At 49.2% G+C, this 21,010-nt stretch overlaps 1 protein-coding gene across 1 annotated transcript in view; it reads left to right on the top strand.

Annotated features, from left to right (window-relative positions):
* The first annotated feature begins 737 nt into the window (after positions 1 to 737).
* SPATS2L (spermatogenesis associated serine rich 2 like) overlaps positions 738 to 21,010 on the top strand; it is a 137,959-nt gene continuing 117,686 nt past the window's right edge. Inside the window, exon 1 of the mRNA XM_036420832.2 lies at positions 738 to 946. The gene's annotated coding sequence lies outside the window, so the exon portion shown is untranslated. The remainder of the gene's footprint in view (positions 947 to 21,010) is intronic.

Genomic DNA, 21,010 nt, shown 5'->3' with positions numbered 1-21,010 from the left:
GAGCGCGCTATCCAAAGCACTTCCATCATGAATGAAACTGCCTTTCCCCTCCTGGCTGCCTACTCCCAGGCAGAAAGAAGCCCAGGGCCGCTGCCCGCCCAGGTGCCAGTCTGGGACTTGGTGGTCGCACCCCTTTAGAGCGGCCACCTTCCAGAAGCTCGGGTGCACCGGCAGCGAGAGGGAGGGGCCGGGTCGCCCCGAGTTGGCGGGTTTCTCAGGTGGGACCCCAGCCCTGCACTTTCCCGCGCCTGGGTCTTGGGGTCCCTCCGGAACCCGCTCCCTTTTGTGTCCGTCCGGAGCTGGGCTCCGCACCCGGGAGCACCGCCGCCTCCTGCGGGGAGCAGCACCCCCCGCCGCCGGGCACGGTGCGGGGTGCGGGGCGCGGGGGGCACCGCTCCCGCAACACGTGTCGGCAGAGACGCCAAAAATCCATCCCCGCGGCGGTGAGGCGGGGGCTCGGGTGGGGGGAAAGGGGAGGTGGCTGGTGCGGGGCAGGCGGGCAAAGTGCGGGAGCGATCCTTCTAGAAAGAGGGGTGGGAGGGAGGGGAGCGGAGGGAAGAGATCGTGTGGGAACGCGCTGTGAGCGGACACAGCCCGGGAGGTGTGAGCGGCGCCGGTGCGAGCGGAGCGGAGCTGGGGGCGCGGTGAGTGACACGGCGGGCGGGCGGGCCGGGGGCGGGGGCGCCGGGAGGGGCGGGGGCGCCGGGCGGGCCGACCGAGCGGTGTCGCGGAGACGTCCAGGTCCAGCGGGCGAGCAGGCTGCGCCCTCCGCTCCGCCGCGAGCCCAGCAGCTGGGCAGCTCGGGACGGCGCGCGGCCCGGCCAGCGGCTCCCGCCCGCCCGCCGCCCTCCCGCCGCAGGGGCCGCCTCCGCCGGAGCCTCCCCGCACCGCGCCCCCGGCCCCCGGCCCCGGGTCCGGGACGGAGTGCCCGGCGATCGGCAGAGAGGTGAGCGCGGGAGCCCTGGCCACCGGCTCCGGGGTTCCTTCCCCGCCCGCCGGGCCCGGGTGCGGGACGGGGACGGGGACGGGGACGGGGACGGGGACGGGGGCGGGCGCGGCGGGGCCTGCGCGGCGGGACGTGGGGGGACGCGGTTCGGGTCGCACGTTCCGCAGCCCGAGCCGCCCAGCCCCCGCCGCCGCCCGGGGCGCTGGGTGTGGCCGGCTCGGCGGACCGGACGCGGAGGTCGCCGTCCTTCCTCTCCGCCCCGCGCGGCGCGATCGAGCTGGCGGGCGGGCAGGGGAGCCGGGGGCCCGCACCCCTGGGCTCCTGGGAGCGGGTGGCCGACGTGGACCCGCCCGCCCCGCGCGAGCGCCCCCTTCCACCGGCCGAGCGGAGCGCCACCCCGCCCGCCGCCCGCCCGGCGGGACCACCCGCCCTGGGCCGCGGCCCCGGGCACCGGAGGGAGCGGGATGCAGCGCCCCCTTCCCTCCCTCTCCCTCCCCGGGTGCCCGCGGACCCGCCGCGATTGCCCGCGGGAGGACGGAGGAGACGCCGAGCGCCCGGCCGCGGTGCCGGGGCGGCTGAACCGGAGCCCGCGGGCGGCGGGGGCCGAGCTGGGGACGGTGCAGCGGACGCAGCCCCGGGACCGCGGCCGTTCCCGGAGGCGGGAGGGTCCGCCGGCTCTCCGTACCCTCCCGCCCGCCCGCGCGCCCTGCTGGGGGCTTCGAACTCCCCGCACGCGGGAGAGGAAGGGCCGAGCTGTGCCTGCACCTGGGCGCGACCGACCCAAGCCTCGCATCTTCCAGGGCCGAGGCTTCCTGCTCCTGGGGGTGGGGGGAGGGGGGTGTGTTCGTGAACTTGATAAGCTTTCCGTGCCCAGCACTCCGGATGTCAGTGGGTGCCCGGGGCCAGGAGTGCTGAGTCTGCAGTGATTCTCTGTGCGCGGTGCTTTCCTTCGAGTGGATTGCAGAGTCTGTGGCTTGAGAACGAACGAGGGGACCTCAAACACAGCCCATCTCTGTATAACATGTTGTGGAACCGTTCCCCTTGCTTATTGAAAATGTTTTTTAAAAAAGTGTATTAGAAACTTTTACTCATGCCTTCTCAAGTAAGAAAAAAAGACCCTGGAATTTTGGAGCCCAGGCATAGGGAGAGGCTGGGTGCCGGTGTTTGAAAGAGGAAGGTCCTGAGACCTGTATGGCACCTTTGGTTCATCTCGCGGGAATGATTCATCGCCCTTCTGATTGATTATGTTTTCTAGAGATGAAGCTGACTGCACCATGGCGGGAGGTAAAAAAAAAAAAAAAAAAAAAAGGATAGGAAGGCAGAGATTGCTTCATGAAGGAAAGTAAAAAGAATAAATAACAAATTGGGTTATTTTGAGAGAGGCACTGAAAATAAAGGCTTCCGTTGCTTTTTGGGTAAAGTGTTTCATTGGCGTCAGACAATCGCATTACTTCACCAGAAAGCAGTGCGTTGTGTGGATGGATGGGGCAGTGTTATCCAGTGACTGTAGTGTTTGAAAATACCTGTGTATGACCATATGTGTTAGATCTTTAACTTGGCGGGGGGGAAGCGGGGGGGGGGGGGGGGGGGGATCAACTTTGGGAATGGTTTTCTGTTTGGATAAGGCATTCATTGCCACAGTCTCTAATTAGAGTTTTGGACTAATCTCAAGCTTTGTTAAGACCTATTTTGTGGAGCAGCAAGAACAGAAAGCATATAAAATTCTGTATCTTTGCAGCTTTAAACACACACACACACACACACACACACAAACTACATTAGCCCCAAAGACAATTTGCATAAAACATACAATCACTTGAATGCAGAGAATATTTAAGAGGGTAGTAAAAAAAAACCCAACATCTGGGAAAGGAGTGTATTAATTGGCAATTTTCTTTCCTTCTGTAATCCTTGCCTTGGAGAATATTAAGTGATTTCCTAGGAACCCACTTCGTTTCACATGCTCATTTGGACAGGCAGAGTGACCCAGACTCCTTTTGTGTTCATTCCGCTGAAGGGAGGCCCTTCCTGAAGGTCCTGCCCCGGTTCTGTGCGCTGTTGTGGGGACAGGTCTCCCTGGGCTCCGGAGCGGCTTTGTCGTTCTGTAAGGATCAGGGGGAGAGAGAGCTCAGGCCACACCGTGGCAGTCTTTGAAGCACTGCTGTCCCAGGCAGCTCTGAGGTCACTTTCCCGTGCAAACAGCAATCCTTCTCCGTCAGGAGTAAATCTTGAGCTGTGGCTCCTTTTTGGTCCTAAGTGTTATCAGTACCTCCGGTTCTGATCGTAGAATGGTGCTGTCATTAGCAGTGAATATTCATTTATGGCTTTTGTGCTGAAGGTGCGTAGGCGGTCTTCATTCTACTACCTTACCTTTGCACGATTTTAATCAGCATCTTAGGGGGTGAGCCGGGACAGGGACTTCTGGTTTTGTTTGATAAAATGGGAGACTCTGAGACGGCTCAGGATGAGATCTAAGCTACTACCACCGGCCTCGCCATGTAAGAATGGGGTGGGTTCCGTGTGCATTAGACAGACACTGCCTGCTCACTGCTCCGTAGTACTTCTGTCCTGTTCTGCAGACCTGTTACTATTATTTGACGCTGACAACTGCATCAGGAGACTGCTATCATTTTTGTACACAGAGCGGCAGCTTTTAGAAACATGACACAGGACGCGAGGGCAGAAATATAATGTGACAGAGTGATGGAGTCTGTTTATTGATCTCTGCGTGATGGTGCATAATTCAGCTAATCAATGCATACCACCCCTGTTCTTGCCGTGTAATCACACAATTCAAATAGGATTTTCATGGTACAAACAGTTAATGACCCGGTACACATAACGAGAGAAGAAAAGCAAACCTCTCTTTCTCTCCCCTTTTTGGAAGCAGTCTGCTGTGAAGGTGTTGGTGCCTTGACACATCAGAGTGGCTATTTTGGAGTTGCGATGCTTGTTATGTAAATAGGCCATATGTTGGAATTCTACAGAACTTCATGTGTTCAATGTTGTGGTGCTGGACAGGATCCACTAAGTACCACATCTAAGAAAAATAATCGATTTTTCTCTACTCTCTATAGCGTTCCTACGACCTCTGTCTAATAGTATTTCTAATAAGAAATTCTTCATTGTGATGGTATCATCTGCCCTTGCATCATAGGAATCTTTGGTGCTGGCACAAGTATCCGTATTCATTTATTTATCTTAAAAATATATATATATATATATATTTTATTGGTTTTTTACAGAGAGAGAGGGAGAGGGAGTTAGAAACATCGATGAGAAAGAAACAGCAATCAGCTGCCTCCTGCACACCCCCTACTGGGGATGTGCCCGCAATCAAGGTACACGCCCTTCACCGGAATCGAACCCCGGACCCTTCAGTCCTCAGGCCGATGCTCTATCCACTGAGCCAAGCCGGTTAGGACTATCTGTATTCATTTATGCACCCATTTAGCAGATTTTTCCCAAGTGGATGTCCTGCTGTCAGGCTAAAACAAACTTTTCACATTCTTTGCTAACCCTTTTCCTTGCACAGCGAAAAGACCTGCCTTTTCTTGATAGGCTTAGCATTCTCATCATCTCCCAGACTGGAGGCCTAGGAGCCGCCCTGACTCCGCTTTCTGGTTCCCTCAGTGACACTCAGGTCCTGGGAACACTTCCTTTGTAATGCTTCCTCGGAGCCATGCCCTGCCCCCCAAGCTGCCTTCAACATAAAATCTAACCCCTCAACCTATTGTAGTGTACCTCATGAACCTCTATTCCTATTCACTGGCCTTCAAAGGTGACTTTGTACCCTTTTGTTCATGATCTACATTTTGGTTTTTTATTTATTGATTTGAGAGAGAGGAGGGAGGGAGAGGTAAAGGTAGAGATAGATAGATAGATAGATAGATAGATAGATAACTAGTTGTCCCACTTATTTATGCATTCATTGGTTGATCCTTGTATGTGCTCTGACTGGAGATGGAACCCAAGACCATGGTGCATTGGAATGACACCCTAACCAACTGATCTACCTGGTACGGTCCATGATTTACCTTTTAGAATGCCTTTCCTTTTTCCTCTGCCTAACCACAGTCTTTAAGTTCAAGTCCATCTGCCCATTCATGTTGCCGTCATCCGTTTCTTTTTCTTCTGCTCTTTTCTCTGCATCATTCCTTTAGACCAGTGGTGGGCAAACTAATTAGTCAACAGAGCCAAATATTAACAGTCCAACAATTGAAATTTCTTTTGAGAGCCAAATTTTTAAAACTTCTTCTAACACCACTTCTTCAAAATAGTCTCGCCCAGGTATTTTGTGGAAGAGCCACACTCAAGGGGCCAAAGAGCCGCAGGTGGCTCGCGAGCCACAGTTCGCCGACCACAGCTTTAGACCATCAAGTCCTCTCTTATACTCTTGTGTTCTTGATTTTTTCTTTCCTACCTAACCAGATTGCAAGTTCCTTGAGGGCATTGGTGTACCATGTATGTTAACTTTGAGTCATTTACAGGCCCTTGGGCATAGCAAGCAGTGGACAACCAGAAGGAAACTTTTTTTTTTCTATGATGGGGTTTGATATTGTGTACTGCTCCCAATTGTGTCCCCAGTGCCGAGGCTGCAGCTTGACACCTAGTCCTGACCTCCACACATATTTGTTAACATAGACATTGACATTGACATTGGGTCAGAGGGACAGACAGGCTTTTGAAGGAGGCATTTGTCAAGGAGTTTTTCCCATTTTTCTTCAGTGGTCCCAATCAGCCTCTGTACCCGTTAGCTGTGGGGATTAGGAGGTCTGGCATTTTCCAGAGTGGAGATAATGATGGAGGCTGGCAGTTGTGAGCTGGAATTAAGGAGGTTGTCATTATTTTAAGGAGAGTGATGGGTCCCATTAGTGAGCAAAAATAAAGGCAAGCAGGCTGTGGCAGTATTTTATACATAAAACAATTCAGCCGAAACCGGTTTGGCTCAGTGAATAGAGCGTCAGCCTGCAGACTGAAAGGTCCCGGGTTCGATTCCGGTCAAGGGCATGTACCTTGGTTGCAGGCACATCCCCAGTAGGGGGTGTGCAAGAGGGAGCTGGTTGATGATTCTCATTGATGTTTCTAACTCTCTATCCCTCTCCCTTCCTCTCTGTAAAAAAAAAATCAATAAAATATATTTAAAAAAAACACAGTTCAGACTAGAGTTACCAATTGTATAAAAGTTCAGCTCATCGGCCCTCATGTCCTAGACCTTTCATCACTGGGTTGCCCAGTGTTTTCATTTAAAAGCTTCCTTGTAAGGTTAAAAGTAAACCTATCTGGGGGATCCATCTGGGGATGAAAGCTGAGGTAGGGAAGAGACGCCACACCCCTCCTATTGTGTTGAGGACAAAACCCCAAACTTTAAACTTTTAATAGGACTCACGCAGTACATGGCACCGTTCCTGCCAGGAAGGGGTTTATAGTCAAGAAGGAGAAATGCCATGTATCCTAGAAACGGGTCTAAGAGAGCTCCGAAGGGAAGATTTCCTTCTGGGGGTGGGTGGGGGGCAGGGGCCTGCTAAAGTGATCATGGTTTGAGCTGATTATTAACAGGATTGGGGATAAGACTTCAGCAGCCCTTGCTGGAAACACAAGGGCTTGGGAATGGGGGAGGGCGGGGCCAGTGCCGGGCAGGCAATGCAGGGTTTTTGACTTTACCCTAGGTCAGATGCCAGGGCTCTCCTGGGCATTGGTGGTCCGCAGGGTTCAGTAATGAAACTTCAAGGGTATAATGACACCTGCAATAATTACCTTCGGTGCCAAGTGCTGAACTGACCCTGACGTAAAGAGCAACATGAGTCTTGCAAGCAGTGTAACCACTGCATTCCCGGGTAGCATCCAACTGGCTTCGAATGCTCCGACAGGCCTCCTGCCTCATGGAAGCACTGCTGAAGGCTGAACTCTCCCGGTGATGTAAAGAGGGAGTGTCTGCCCGATTGTGTCCCAAGTGGACAGCCATATGGACACTGCCCAGCGCGCCTTGCAGAGCTCAGTAAATGGGCAAATAGGGCGTTACATATAGAACCCTAGTTGTGAGTCGGTAGAACTACCCCCATGGATTGTGAAACGAGGACCTATGGGTATAAGTTTCAGAAAGACAGATTGGGTCAGTGGAAGGAAAGTAGTCCTATGATGGACTGCACCATCTCATTAGATGGTAAGCCCTCCATGACTTCAAGCATAGGCTATCCCACAGGCAATGTCTCCTTTAAATACATGCATTATCTCCTAAAGTATATGTGCTAATTACTCCCAGTTTACTGAAGAGCAATACTGAAGCCTAGGAGGTTGAGTAAGTTATAGAGCAGGCGCCAAGCCTAGGCAGTCTGAGGGCAGGGGCTGAAGATGTACTGGATGAAGAAAGGGTGCAAACATCGAATGGCCGGTAGGATTTTCAAGGGCCCTTCCTAACAGGATTGATTCTGAAGTTCTCCTTATGGATCCAGGTGCTAACTGTTGCAGAGCACGCATGCATTATCAGCACGCCCAATGGCTGCACATCAGAACACAACGACCACAATTATCATCATCATCATAGTTAACACTTGCTGGTCCTCTCATTTAAACCTCACAGATCTTGCAAGGTTGGAATTATGTGCCCTTTTAGGAAGGGGACACAAGCTCAAGGAAGTCAGACGACTGGATCGAATCAGCGGAGCTGAGAAGTGGCAGGTGAATCCGTTTGGGTGTGACCCCCACCCCCCAGCTTTTTTCTTACCTTACCCTGAGAAGTGATGCATGGTGACACTGAGAATATTTACCCATCGGTTCAGCCACGCGACACCAACCAATCAGAGAGGCCACCAGCTATAAGCAACCATGGTGGCTCTCCGGGGTGATGACTATCACCTGAGGTGATGTTTAGATGAAGTCAGTTCAAAGGTGTGCAAAAGGCTTGGTTATATTCCAAGATGGCAGCTCTGGAGCTCCATGAAGCCAGTCACGTCTACTGACTTCGTCCGTGATCCATAGAAGTATTAGAGGAAATGGATGCCTTCATGTATCATCCTATTTCATTTACATTTCTACACAAGGAAAATTAGTTTTTCAATGTTCGTGTAATATCTTCCCTAGAAATGACCAGCTCTTCCCCACTCCTTTCCTGCACTTTCTTCCAACCTGGGACAAATCTCTCTGGATGCCACCCTGTCTTGCTTCCTCAGGGATCTTGCTCCTTCATCTTCCTTTTCTTCCTGGTCTCAACCAGCCCTTCCTCTCAGTGTGTGAGCATGTGTAAGTCCTTCTCATTTTTATCAAAACAGAAAACAAGACAAGACAGACAAAATCCCCTTGGCTCCTCCTCTCTCTGCCTGGTTATGTTCTGTCTCCTTCCTGGCCTCAATGGCAGCTCCTCGAAAGATAAGTCTTCGTGCAATACCGACCCCTCCCACCTGCTCCTTCTCTCCAACCCTCCACAGTCCTTGCCTTTCCTAATGGCCTCTTCTGTCTTTCAAACTGCCAGATCCGTTGTCCAGGATTCTCCTCTCATTCTTGACCTGTGTTGGTGCTAATGGCCTCTCTCGGCACCTTGGAACTTTGCCCATCTGTCTTCTGAGACATCCCTCTCTCTCTATTTTTCCCTGTTACCCAGTGTTCTGTATTAATTCATTATTGATTCCTTTCTTCCTCCCACATCTCAGCATCCTCTAGAGCTCACTCTTCAGCCCTCTGCTCACTCTTCACATGTGCCTTGGGGTACCTCACCTGTTTTCTGCTGCCACCTATATGCCATCGATTCCTTAATCAACCATGAACTCGTCTGACCTCTGCTCCAGGAATCTTAAACTCAGCGAGTTCAAAACTCCACTTCCACCAGCAGCATATCTTTTGTGGGCTCTTAATTAATGGAACCTACTTCACCAAGTTTTGAAATCTGGGAGTTGCCCTAGATTTCTTGCTCTTCCTCAATCCCTACGTTTCATTGATCACCAAACACTGTAGAAACTACCTTCTCTGACTGTCTTGCACCTGCCCTCACCTCTCTAAGCCATTGCCACCATCACTGCTGTGGCTGGTGTCCTCGTCACTCCCCTGGTGACGCACTGCAGTCGCTTGCAAGCTGGTCTCTGCCTATGCCTGGCCTGCCTCCAGTCCACGCCCCACACCGCAGCCTTTCTAAAAGGCAAATGTAATCACGACTCTGCTGCTTGGAATCCTCTGGCAGAGCCACTGTTGCTTCAGGATAAAAATCAGAGCTGTTAGCCTGGTACAAAAGCCCGTTGTTATCTGGGCTCTCCTTCGGGGGTGTATTACAGTCTTCTCTAAGGACCGCGATCCTCACTGTCGGCCCCTGCCTATACCATCCCCACTAAAGAGCAGGAGTCTTCCAGGGAAGAAATGAGAGGAGGGATGGGAGCAGGGGGCTGACCAGTACCATAGCCACCAGCTGGATCTGGCTGGTGAGCCCTTGACGTAAGTCTAGTTCAAATCCAGGTACGCTGCAAATGTCAAATTTCAAAGACTTTATAGGAAAAAGAGAATGTAGCATCTCATGAACAAGTTTTAATATAGATTACGGGTGGAAACAGTAATACCTTGGACAGAGTGAGTTCAATAAAATGTATTATTAAAATTATTTTCACCTGTTTTTTTTTGTTTGTTTTTTACTTTTTTTTTTACGTGACTGCTAGAATATTTTAAATTACCTGTGTGGCTCCCATTCAAGTCTTCCTGGACAGGACTGTTAGAGGACATCTCCTCATGCCCAGGAGATGCTTCCTGCAAGAGCCACGCCCAGGAGCTCTCTGAATGAGGAAGTCAGCCCTGCAGGTACAGAGAATCAGCAGTCGCCCCGTCTCTTAAACCCAGAGACACAAACTGCTTCAGATCAGGTTCAGAACCGGAGAGACAGACCGTGCAAGCGCCAGGCCGGAGAGCTGCATGCAGCGCTCACAGTGCTGAAGCCACGAGGAGAGCCTGTCTGTCTCCCCGTCACCGCCAGGCGTGGCCAGCAGGGGTGCTCGTGTGCCAGAGGGAGGATCTGAGACCCACAGGAGGAGCCAGGAAGGGCAGGTGGGAGCCCCCACCCGTGAGGCACCAGGTGGGATGCTGAGAGCCCCGCCTGTGTCTCTGAGTCCTCCACCTGGACATCGATCCTTCCCAGGGGCTAAGTCCCAGCTCCCCCACCGTCTCCCTGTAGGATCCTGAGCAAGTCAATGAATCGATGGGTCTTGAGCCTCAGTAACACGCACATCCCGTGGCCATTGAGTGTCAAACAAAATGCCAGGCCCAACAACGGTACACGCCCTGCAGAAGCAAGACATACCTCCAGACCCTGAGGGCGGCCGTCTGTGCAGCCCTGTGCCCCGAGGCTCTGAGGACTGGCGTCGGGGCCATCACAAAGGCCCGGAACGTGTGTTGTACCTACAAGACACACAGAGCTCTGGGTTTGCACAGTGGGAAAGCCGACCGCGACAGGGGAGCGGAGCTTATCCTCTGGAGCAGGGAGCAGGAATGTGGAGGTGAGGGAAGAAGCATGGCCATCAGGACAGAGGCTCGGCAGGACCAGGTTTCCGGGAGGTTGATGGGCAGCGTGACTCCGCACCGCTCAGCGCTCTCCCGCGAGTTTGCCTGCCGTGGTGTTCCATTAAACCCTCCGTTTCTGAGCGGTTGTGTTTCTTTGCTTTTACCTGTCAGGCATTCGTCTAAGATTCTGCGAAGGGGAAAGATTCGGTGCTCCAAATAAAAAAAGTAGGAAAGTCACACATCTATAGAAATGGCCTGCGAAAGTGGTGGCCACCCCGGCGGGATTGTTTGTCCCCCACTTGCAGAACCTGGGAGCGGTGTAGACCCCACGCAGGTGCCCCCTCACAGCTCCCTTAGGGACTGTTCGTCCTGCTGACCATGCAGCTGGCCTTGCCGGACAGCGGACCTAGGAAGCCACAGCAGCCTCATTCCTGGGCAACCAGATCTTCACGTCGGCTCCCACATCCCCAGGTCCCTGCTCTGAGTTCTTGCACAGCAATCCCAAACTGCGTGGGGTGAGGGTGCCATCACGTACCTCCAAGCCTCCCTGGGCGGTAGGTAGTCCTGCCCCTGAGCTGCAAGGCCTGCCGCTCCCTGCGAGGCTGCTCCAGGCCTCCAGCGGCGGGAGGGAACTCAGTTAGCTGCATCATTAGTTCCACAGCCTGCCTGGCTGCTGGCTGCTCCCTCACACCAAGCACTGCTCACTAATTGGCAGCTCCACTGGCCCGGAGGCCCCATTTGTACCGTATGTGCAGCTTGGGGAGAAAAGGGAAGGCGCATACAGGGCTGCATTTCTCTGAATTGTGGCACAGCTGCGGCTTCGTCTCCTGCGGGAAGGCCGGGCTTCCGTGTGCGGGAGAGGCGGCTGCCTCTGCGACGCGGTTTCAGAATCCACACCACTCGAAAGGGCGCTTCAAATGTCAGCGTGTCCGCTTGCCTGCTCTCTAACACGGAAAGCGTTTATTACAAAACGCTGGGCTTTTTCCTAAGACCAGCACAGTTTGGAAGAAAAGGAGGACACGTTGGCCCTGGAATGCCCTGGTTTTGACTCATGTAATTGGCTGGCCCTGTGAATTCGAGCAAATTGTTTAATTAAGAAACCTCAGTGGTTGTTTTTTTTTGTTTGTTTGTTTTTTCATAAATGGCTTAGGACTAATGCTTGTTATGATTTTACTAGAGGCCCGGTGCACAAAATTTATGCATGGGGGTGGGGGGGAGAGGAGTTCCCTAAGCCCAGCACCCTCTCCAATCCAGGACATCCCTCTCACAATTCTGGGCTGCTGGCTCCTAATCGCTCACCTGCCTGCCTGCCTTGTTGCCCCTAACTACCCCCCCCACTTGCCTGCCTGATTGCCCCTAACTACCCCCTGCTGCTGGCCAGATTGCCACCAACTGTCCCCTCCCTGCTGGCCTGGTTGCTCCTAATTGCCCCACCACCACCAACCTGGTCACCCTTTACTGCCCTCTCCTCCTCGCCAGCCTAGTCACCCCCAACTGCCCCCTCTGCCAGCCTAGTTGCTTCTAATTGCCCCCCTGCTGGCCTGGTCACCCTTGCTAGCCTCGTCAGTCCTCACTGTCCCCCCTGCCAACCTAATTGCCCCTAACTGCGCCCCCCCCCCCCACTGGCCTGGTTGTCCCAACTGCCCCCTCCTGCTGGCTTAGTCACCCCTCACACCCCACTCTCCCCACCCTGCTGGCCTGGTTACCCCATGCAGCCTGCTGTTCAGTCATTTGGTCGTCCCGTACTAACCCCCTTGCTGGCCTGGTCTTAGGCAGCCATCTTTGTGATGGTATGATGGTCAATTTGCATATAGCCTCTTTATTATATAGGATGACTAAATAAAACGGGATAGAAAGTGACCAGCAGCAGGGCCTAAACTGCAAATGCTATAGAAACGGTAACTTAGGTCTTTGGGATGAATAATTGTGGAGACCCTTTCCTGCAACTGGTAATGAAGAAAGGAAGGAATCTGGGTTGAGGGGCCCAGGTTTTACCCATCCAAGGGCACAAAAGGACCAGAAGGAAGTTGCCTTCACATTTTGCTGGAGGCCAGCCTTGCCTGCTGGTTTGCATTTGTGGAAATATTCACCTGGGACTATGAATACCGCATGAAGCCATGGAAAAAAGGCATGTTTACATCTCCTGCCAGGAAAATGTAAGAACAAACAAGTTTTTGAATCCCTGAATAGTCAGGTACACTGGCCAACAAAATAAACTTTTATTTCTATTCTTTGCTGACAAATGACAAATAAAGGACGGCACTGAAAGGAAGACTCAGGCACAAATTAGGCACCAGGGACAGACTTCACACTTATTTTGCCGGAGCCATTTTTTCTCTAGCTGTGGGTGTTTGGGAAGTTCTTTTGTTGTAGCTTTTGTTGCTTGCAGGAAGGGGGAGAAAGCTGAACTGTGCTGGGGAAGAATGGTTTTGATTGGAGGCAATATTGTTCTCAGTGTGGGCTGACGTTCATATAGTGCAGTGATTGCTGATACATAACTGAGGAAACCCATTTGCTGAAGTGCCATACAGTGGCGAGATGGTCGGATCTGCCACTCCACCGCTGCTGAGCAGTGAGGGTTTTCCATGGAAATGGGGGCCGTCATATAATTTGTAACTGGGAAAGTGTTATGCTGGCTCAGTGACTGCTGCCCATGTCCTAGCCTAGAGGGTCTTTGTCCCTCCTCAGTCCTCCCCACTCCCCTCTCGGGAAGGGTGAGTGGGGGCCGTGACTCAGTACCTGGCTTGACTCCCCCACTGTGGTACCATGGCCTTAGCGTAGTGCCATATTGAAATGGCAAGCACGCCCGGAGAGAGTGTGAATCTCCTGCCTCCAGAATTAAAAATAAAAACACTGAAGAAGCTTATTTAGTGCTGGTTTGCGGCAGTGAATATATAAACTCGGTTATTGTTCTGGCAGTCCTGGAGCAAGAACTCTTTCAGCCGTAATGGATGATATCAACTCCGGTTGCCATGACAACATGCATTTATCATTTCTAAACTTTGGTAGAATTTGACTCCCGGTCTCTTCTGGATCGCATTTAAATGTAGTGACTTCTCCTTTATTGAGGCCAGGCCTTTTCAGATATTTCTAACGTACATGCCCCAGTGGTATCTTCAGGGAAGCTTCTGATGTGGAGCTAGAAGCATAGATTGTGGGCATTGGGCAAGGGTAGTGGGTGCTGGGGTCTAAGATTCCCCCCAAATGCAGTGTCCAAGTCAGCCAGCTTCCATTTGTGGTGTTTGTTTGTTTGTTTTTTAATCTTATTGTTAAGAGTATTACAAATGTCTCCCCCGTCTCCCCTTTGCCCCCCAGCCAGGTGCTCTTTGAACCCTGCCAGGGACGAGGAGCTCACAACCTTGTAATGCCGAGGCATTCTGCTGACAGAACCTGTGGGGCTCCTAGACCTTAAGCCCCTTCGAATGTGGTTGGGCCAATGCTCACTAACAAGCCCAGCAAGACTATCCTATTGGCACCTGCTTCCTTGGACTCCCCCTTATCTCCCGTCACCCTTTGGGGGGCCACAGAACAGACGTGTACCTTCTAGGTGGCGGCTCTTCACATACTCGATCATGGCTGTGGTATTTCCTACCATATGTGGTCCCGGGTCTTTCCACGGGTTCCCCAGCCTGTCAACACTACTCCGGGACCTGCCATTCTGCCTGTGCCATTTACAAACGAGGCAGCTTGCCAGCCGGCGTGGCTGGCTCAGTGATTGAGCGTCTACCTATGAACCAGGAGGTCACTGTTCAATTTCTGGTCACTGCACATGCCTGGGTTGTGGGCTCAATTCTGGGGAGGAGATGTGCAGTGGGCAGCTTATCAATGATTCGCTCTCATCATTGATGTTTCTAGCTCACTCTCACTCTCACTCTCCCTTCCTTACTGAATCCAATAAAAATATATTTTAAAAAATAAATAAAAGTGCATTCCCCAAAGGGTAGAAAGGCAGAGCTGCTGTTGACTGCCTTATTCAGGGCCCCTTTTATTAATCTAGTCAAGTACTGTGTTGGCCTTCATTTAAATCAGCGGCAGTCTGTTGTTAGTTTATATCTAAAGTCAAATAAAACCTCCCAAGTCTTTTTCCGACCAACTGCTGCAAAGCCAAGTGTTCCTTATCCTGTCCTTGTGCAGTTGCTGTGTGAACCCTATCCTTGTTACATTTTTGTCTCTGTTTGTAGAATTTTTGAATTCTAATCTTTAAAAATCCATTCCGTTAGTGGTGCTTTTCTTTCACCTATCAATTACACTTTTGAGAATGGCACTTTCTCTGTCATTGATAAAATGTTGGTCACAACATGTGCCAAAGACAGAGAGCCCTTTGAGCTTCTGGAGACTCCTTGACATTGTCTGTGGATTCTGTTAGTTTTTTTGACTAGCTTGGTAATCTTTGACTTGCGCTTACTTTCCCGTCCCCAGGTTGTCTCAGAGTTGGGAAAGAAGAGTGAGTCAGATGCTCAGTAAAGCTATCATTGTTGATCCACTTATAGCCAATCATAGACCCTCGCCTATGAAGTGAAATGAGATTGATCTGGAGCCACTGTCAGAAAGCATTAATTTTTCTTTTGACAAATTTACTAAAAAGCTTACCCAAACAACCTTATTTTCAACTTATGTAAAAATAATCTGCTGAAATAAATTCATACTCTGCCTATCATTCCAGTTCCTCTGAACTTGTTTGGTTCGAAGGAATTGCCTTTTGGTAGATCATTCCGTTCTCCTTGTGGAGTCATTGCTGTGAAATGCCTTGGTGGTGTGACAGGAGATCACTCCTCAGGTGTCACTCGGCACATCATTATCTTCAAACTCCTGGGAGACACGGCGATCAAGCTGAGGCAGGCCCAGACAGTGTGCAGGTCTCTGCAAACAGCTCTGACAGCATCGCTACATGGCCATGACGGAGCATGCTCGGAGGGCAGTGTCCCCAACAGTGCGTGCTTTCTCTATCTGGAGACTCATATGTTACTTGAGAAGGGTTATTTTGCCCCTTCACACAAACCCTTTGGCTTTTTATGTTAATACCAGAAGCCCAGTGCACAAAATTCATGCATGGGTAGGGTCCCTAGAGGCTGCCAGCCAGGGCCTTCCATTGTTCCGCACCATCCACTGGTGATCAGCGCACATCATAGCAAGCTATCGAACTCCCAGTCGGTCGAACTCCTGAGGGGACACTTTGCATATTAGGCTTTTATATAGAGAGGTCAAATGTCTGTCAGATATACATATGGTGGTTTCTGTACTTATGCATGTACAAATTAGTATTTTCTTTTTTCTTTTTTTTTGGACTCAATGGAAAAAATAATTTAAAGGAATAGTAGCACTGAGAAACCCAAATCTACAATAAGTCAAAGAATAAACTGTCACAAGTACTCTCTCTCATTTCCCTCTTTTTCTAGTTGTGAAAACAATGCACACTCATTGAATTTGGAAAATATACTGAAAATTTCACCACCCAGAGACTGTCATTATTGGCCTCTGCCAGTTATTCTTTCCAGATATGAATGTGTGTGTTGTAGGTATGTGTGATGTGTACGTGTGCGTGTATTTAAACAGCCTTGCAGTGGATCCAGATGCCTGTACTGAAGAGTCAGTGTCACGTAGCTGTTCAACATGCTCTGTAATCAGACACTTTGAGATTCCAGTCCTGGCTGTGCTACTTATGCAGTGACTGTAAATCGCCATGATGAAGGCTTCAGTTTCTATTTCTGTAAAATGGGGATAATAAGATGCATCTCATAAGTTTGTTGTAAGAATTAGTAAGATAATGCATGCAAAGTATATAGCGTGCTGCACGGCTCATAGTAAATGCTCAGTAAATGTGAGCTGATGTTATTCTATAGGTTTTCTTGTCTGTTTTCCTCACTTAAATTTTAGGGTAGCAATTTCCCTTGTCATAAAATATGATTTGAAAAATATTTGGAATGACTGCGTATGTTTCAATATACGAATATACCTTAATGTAATCATTTCTCTATGCTTAGGCCATTTCCAATTGCTTGCTAACATAAAGAGCACCACCACTAATATCCTCTACAATGTAGAGTCTACATTATTTGGGTGCATAGACAACAGATTCAAAATGAAATACTGATGGCATTTCACAGAGAGGCAGAAAAAGAGTAACAATTCTTTAGTATCTACTCATGTACCAGGGAACGTGGCAGGTTTCTTATATCAGAATTCTCACCAAACTCTTCCACGGCTCTGCCGAGGTGCACCTGTTGCCCCTGTTTTTTCAGATGAAAAGCTCCGAGGGGAGATCAGCAGCCTGCCAAGGTCAGGGAGATAACAGTGGTGGAAATGGTGTTTGACCAGCTGTCTGGTTTCAAAGCTTACGTTTCCATGCTGGCATGCGGTCCGTGCCTATCTTTCCCAAGGCTGGAGGAATGAATGGTGACCATTGTGCACTTTACAGAACGTCCCTCGGTGCCACGTAGAAGATAGGACACTTGGCTGGAACTCCTGGCTGGCCCCGCACTGTACCTCTGGTGTGCGTATGTTCTTATATGTTTTGGAACCCAGTCTCATCAGCATAAGGTGTGAACCAAAGGAAATTATACATGATGAAAGCAGACCTCAGGGGAGAAAATATTTATTTAGTCCGTCATACAAAGTCATCTTTGTTTAGTTGCCTGGACTAAGCCAGAATTACTTACCTCCCTCGGAATAGAGAATTTCACATAGATCAACGCAGGAATTAAACAGTAACAGCCAGAGTAGATTAAGGCGGCCAAAAGGAGTTTTAAGTTTCACCACTTGCAGGTGAGGGTTGAAAGGGAAAGTCTTTAGCTTTAGCTATCAGATGATACGCCAGGGAAGAGCTGTAATAATTGCTCTAGGTCTCAGTATAGGTATAGGGGAGACAGGAAGTGTACTGGGAGGAACCCCTGAAGAATTTCTCGGTGAACTGTCAGGTTGTCTTTAAAAAAGCCAGCCATTTGGTACATTTATCTTGGCAGCTTTCCAGGCTGACTTAGAGCAGGTAACGTGGCAATCAATTTTGTGGGGAAAATGCATAATTAATGTGAAGACGATGGTGTAGGTATTGCCAGTCAGTCGCTAACCTAGTTTCTCAGGACAAAGGAACAATTGAAGGTGTCTTTTAATAGGGTAATCCTGGCTTGTCATTTTGTAGGTCTCAGTTCTTAGTAAAAATAAAAGAGAGAGGGGAAAAAAAAAACCTCAATGTGTACTATTTCGTATCCAAGAGGTACTCTGTTGCATTTCCCAACCAACTGCTGTCTCATCAAGAAAGCTATCTTTGGCTTTTGAGTTCTTGAATTTTTATAGCCCTTGAGCTTACCCATTCTGGTCTTGGAATTGTTCTCGTTTTCTCCCGTCATTTTAGTTCTTGCAAGGGAGGGACAGTGTCATTCAAGCCTTCCTGAGAAGGCGTGGGGTTCTGACAGAACCTGACCACCACCTGGGCCTGTGGAGGGGATGGCCCGCCAACCATTGCAGGTGGGAAGGGCACACCAGCTCCATCCCGGCTGTCCGCGCCACGCGTGCATGGCTAGTCCTGTGAGCAGAGACCTGGATTCGGATCTGCAGGCTGGATTTGAGACGTGACTCCGTGGCTTAGTGTAACGCTGGGCAGTGCCGCGCTATCCTGCAGCCCTCGCGTGGAAATAATGACACCTGCCGTCCAAGGTCATATAGGGGATTACATGTAGTGAGCAAACCGCTTGGCTAACTCAGAAGTGCTCTTATGATTAGTTTCCCAGTTATTAATTAATGGTCACGGGTCATCCCTCTTGAGGAGAAGCTATTTACCATTTAAAATATTTTCAAATGAATAATGGGATATTTGTAAAAAAATAAATAAATAAATGTATATGTGTGTATATATGTGTGTGTGTGTGTATGCGTGTGTGTGTGTGTGTGTGTATATGTGTATATATATATATATATATATATATATATATATATACACACACACACATATACATATACACGTGTTTCCCCGAAAATAAGACATCCTCCGAAAATAAGACCTAGCGCATGGAAAAATAAGACATTCCCTGAAAATAAGATCTAGCACATCTTTTGGAGCAAAAATTAATATAAGACACTGTCTTACTTTTGGGAAACAGGGGATATATATATATATATATATATATATATATATATATATATATATGCTAAGAGTTAGCAGGGTCCGATGAGCATAGCCCTAGGTGTGAACCAAAGGAAATAAAACATGATGAAAGCAAACCTCAGGGGAGAATATATTTATTTAGTCCGTCATACAAAGTCATCTACGCTCACCGGACCCTGCTAACTCTTTGCTCCCCGGTGTACAGTAATAAGAGGACTGTCTGCCCAGCAGCCCCTGTGGGCTTGGAGTTTCTCAAAGGTCACGCCCGTGCTGTTCCTCTGAGGCGGGAAGGAGGCGCCAACAGGTGTTTCCTTTGAGCACACACCTTTGTTAGAAAGCAAGGTATGTCTCCAGAGTTGGGAGAAGGGAGAGGTTCAGTACAAAGTGATTTTTGGGTTTTTGCTACACATTTTACAGTAAATTGTACTACATAAAAGTCTATACCAATATTCATTTGTGTAGCAAATCCCTTAATAAAGAACATTCCTGTTAATCTGTGATTTGGGCAACATCATTAGGACACAATTCCAATACAGAAGGCTGGACATTCCCTTGGAGTGAGCTAAAATGAGATTTGACCTATATATCAAGCTTTTCATGGTTTTGATATTTTTCATTTCCACGTGTCAACAAATACCTGGCTTGGTATTAAAGCCAGGTAAATCAATATTTCTTGCAGTAATCAAGGCACAGCAACCTATATCCAAGGGCAACATATCCCCCACAGCCATATTCTGTTGAGTACAGAGATTTATCACAAACCTCACTGATTGAACCACTCTTGGGTGAATAGGATGAAAATGTCAATATAGCCACCACGAAAAAAGAAAAGCCAGCGAATCTATAATCTAGTCCTCCCCCCTCCCCATTTAAGCCATATCTTAATTTATTCTGTCCACTTTAATCATGAGGAATGGCGCTATGGAAAAGATCTTGATTGCTGTAGCTTGTGGGTCTGCTTTAACCCTCCTCCAAACTCCCATCCAACCAGAGGATGTCTGAATATAGAGCAGCATAGTAGCAGGTACCAGTGAATCCAAGTGTCTCAGACTATATGAATCTAATAATTGTGATGAGTAGGAGAATTGGGTGGAATCTATTCCTTCTTACTCTTTTTCTGAACTTTTAACTGTTAGAAGATTCCTGTTAAAGACTCATTCACTTCTATAAACAAATGGCTTGAAGCATCTCTCTATATAAAAGCCTAAGTGACCAAAAGACTAGTCAACCGGTTGCTATGACGTGCACTGACCACCAGGGAGCAGATGCTCACTGCAAGAGCTGCCCCTTGGTGGTCAATGCACTCCCACGGGGGGAGTGCGGCTCAGCTGACCAATGGGCACCAGACGCAGGGCTCACGGCTGTTAGTGCGAGCCTCTCATGATGACTGGGCGTGAGCCCACAGCAGGTGCAGCAGGGCTGTGATGAGCAGGAGGGGCAGGCAGGAGTGGCAGTCTGACATCCCCTGAGGGGACCTCTGATTGTGAGAAGGCTCAGGGCAAGCTGAGGGACCTCACTTGTGCACGAATTCCATGCACCAGGCTTCTAGTCAATTTATAAACACCAATGAATTTATTTACTGTTATCAGAGAAGCCTAACTTCTCTTCCCCGTGTACTGTGAATAGAAGAGTGACTTATTTATTGGGCCCCTACTCTGTGCTAAGCACTAACAGTATCTCCTCTGTAATAGGTGAAATGTTGCTTCCAGGGATGCTTTATTATTTCCCTTTCATGTGCACCTCAAGGCTGCTGAGCAACTTATGTGAAGGCACCATGCTAGAAAGGGTACAAGCTGGGGTTTGAGCCCAAGCTTGTCTGATTCCAATGTCTTTTCACTTTTTTACATCAGGCAGTCTTCCATAATATATCATAAGATTGAAAAAAAAACAACAACAAAAAACCAATTGCTTCAAATCGTTAAAGTCACACATGCTTATTATAGGAAGCTTGGGAAGCAGATAAAATTATAAAGAAGAAAAGGATCACCCATAATTTTTCAACCCAAAGATAATCACTGTAAAATTTTGATTTTCTTTCCAGGCGTAAGCAATCTATGATTCATATGTCCAAGGAATATTGTTCCTCACATTGGTCATCTTTGAAGTTCATGCATGTGCTCCAATAATGTTGTCATTGCTTAAAAACATTTTTACAATTCCTTTCAGAGTAATTTAGGAACCAAATTCTCTATAGACTCCCATGTACAGGGTGCTTGGACAGAGACAGTATGTCCATTACCTGATTGCCTATCAAGATAATAGATTTTGCCAAAACAGGTTTAGCTCAGAGGATGGAGTGTCGGCCTGCGGACCGAAGGGTCCCAGGTTCTATTCCGGTCAAAGGCATGTGCCTTGGTTGTGGGCACATCCCCCGTGGGGGGTGTGCAGCAGGCAGCTTATTGATGTTTCTCTCTCATCAATGTTTCTGGCTTTCTATCCTTCTCTCTTCCTCTCTGTAAAAAAATCTATAATATACATATTTTTTTAAAAAAAGA

Source organism: Pipistrellus kuhlii, unplaced genomic scaffold, assembly GCF_014108245.1.
Source record: "Pipistrellus kuhlii isolate mPipKuh1 unplaced genomic scaffold, mPipKuh1.p scaffold_m20_p_7, whole genome shotgun sequence".
Taxonomy (NCBI): domain Eukaryota; kingdom Metazoa; phylum Chordata; class Mammalia; order Chiroptera; family Vespertilionidae; genus Pipistrellus; species Pipistrellus kuhlii.
The sequence above is the reverse complement of the archived record's forward strand: the minus strand, read 5'-3'. Positions and strand labels throughout refer to the sequence as shown.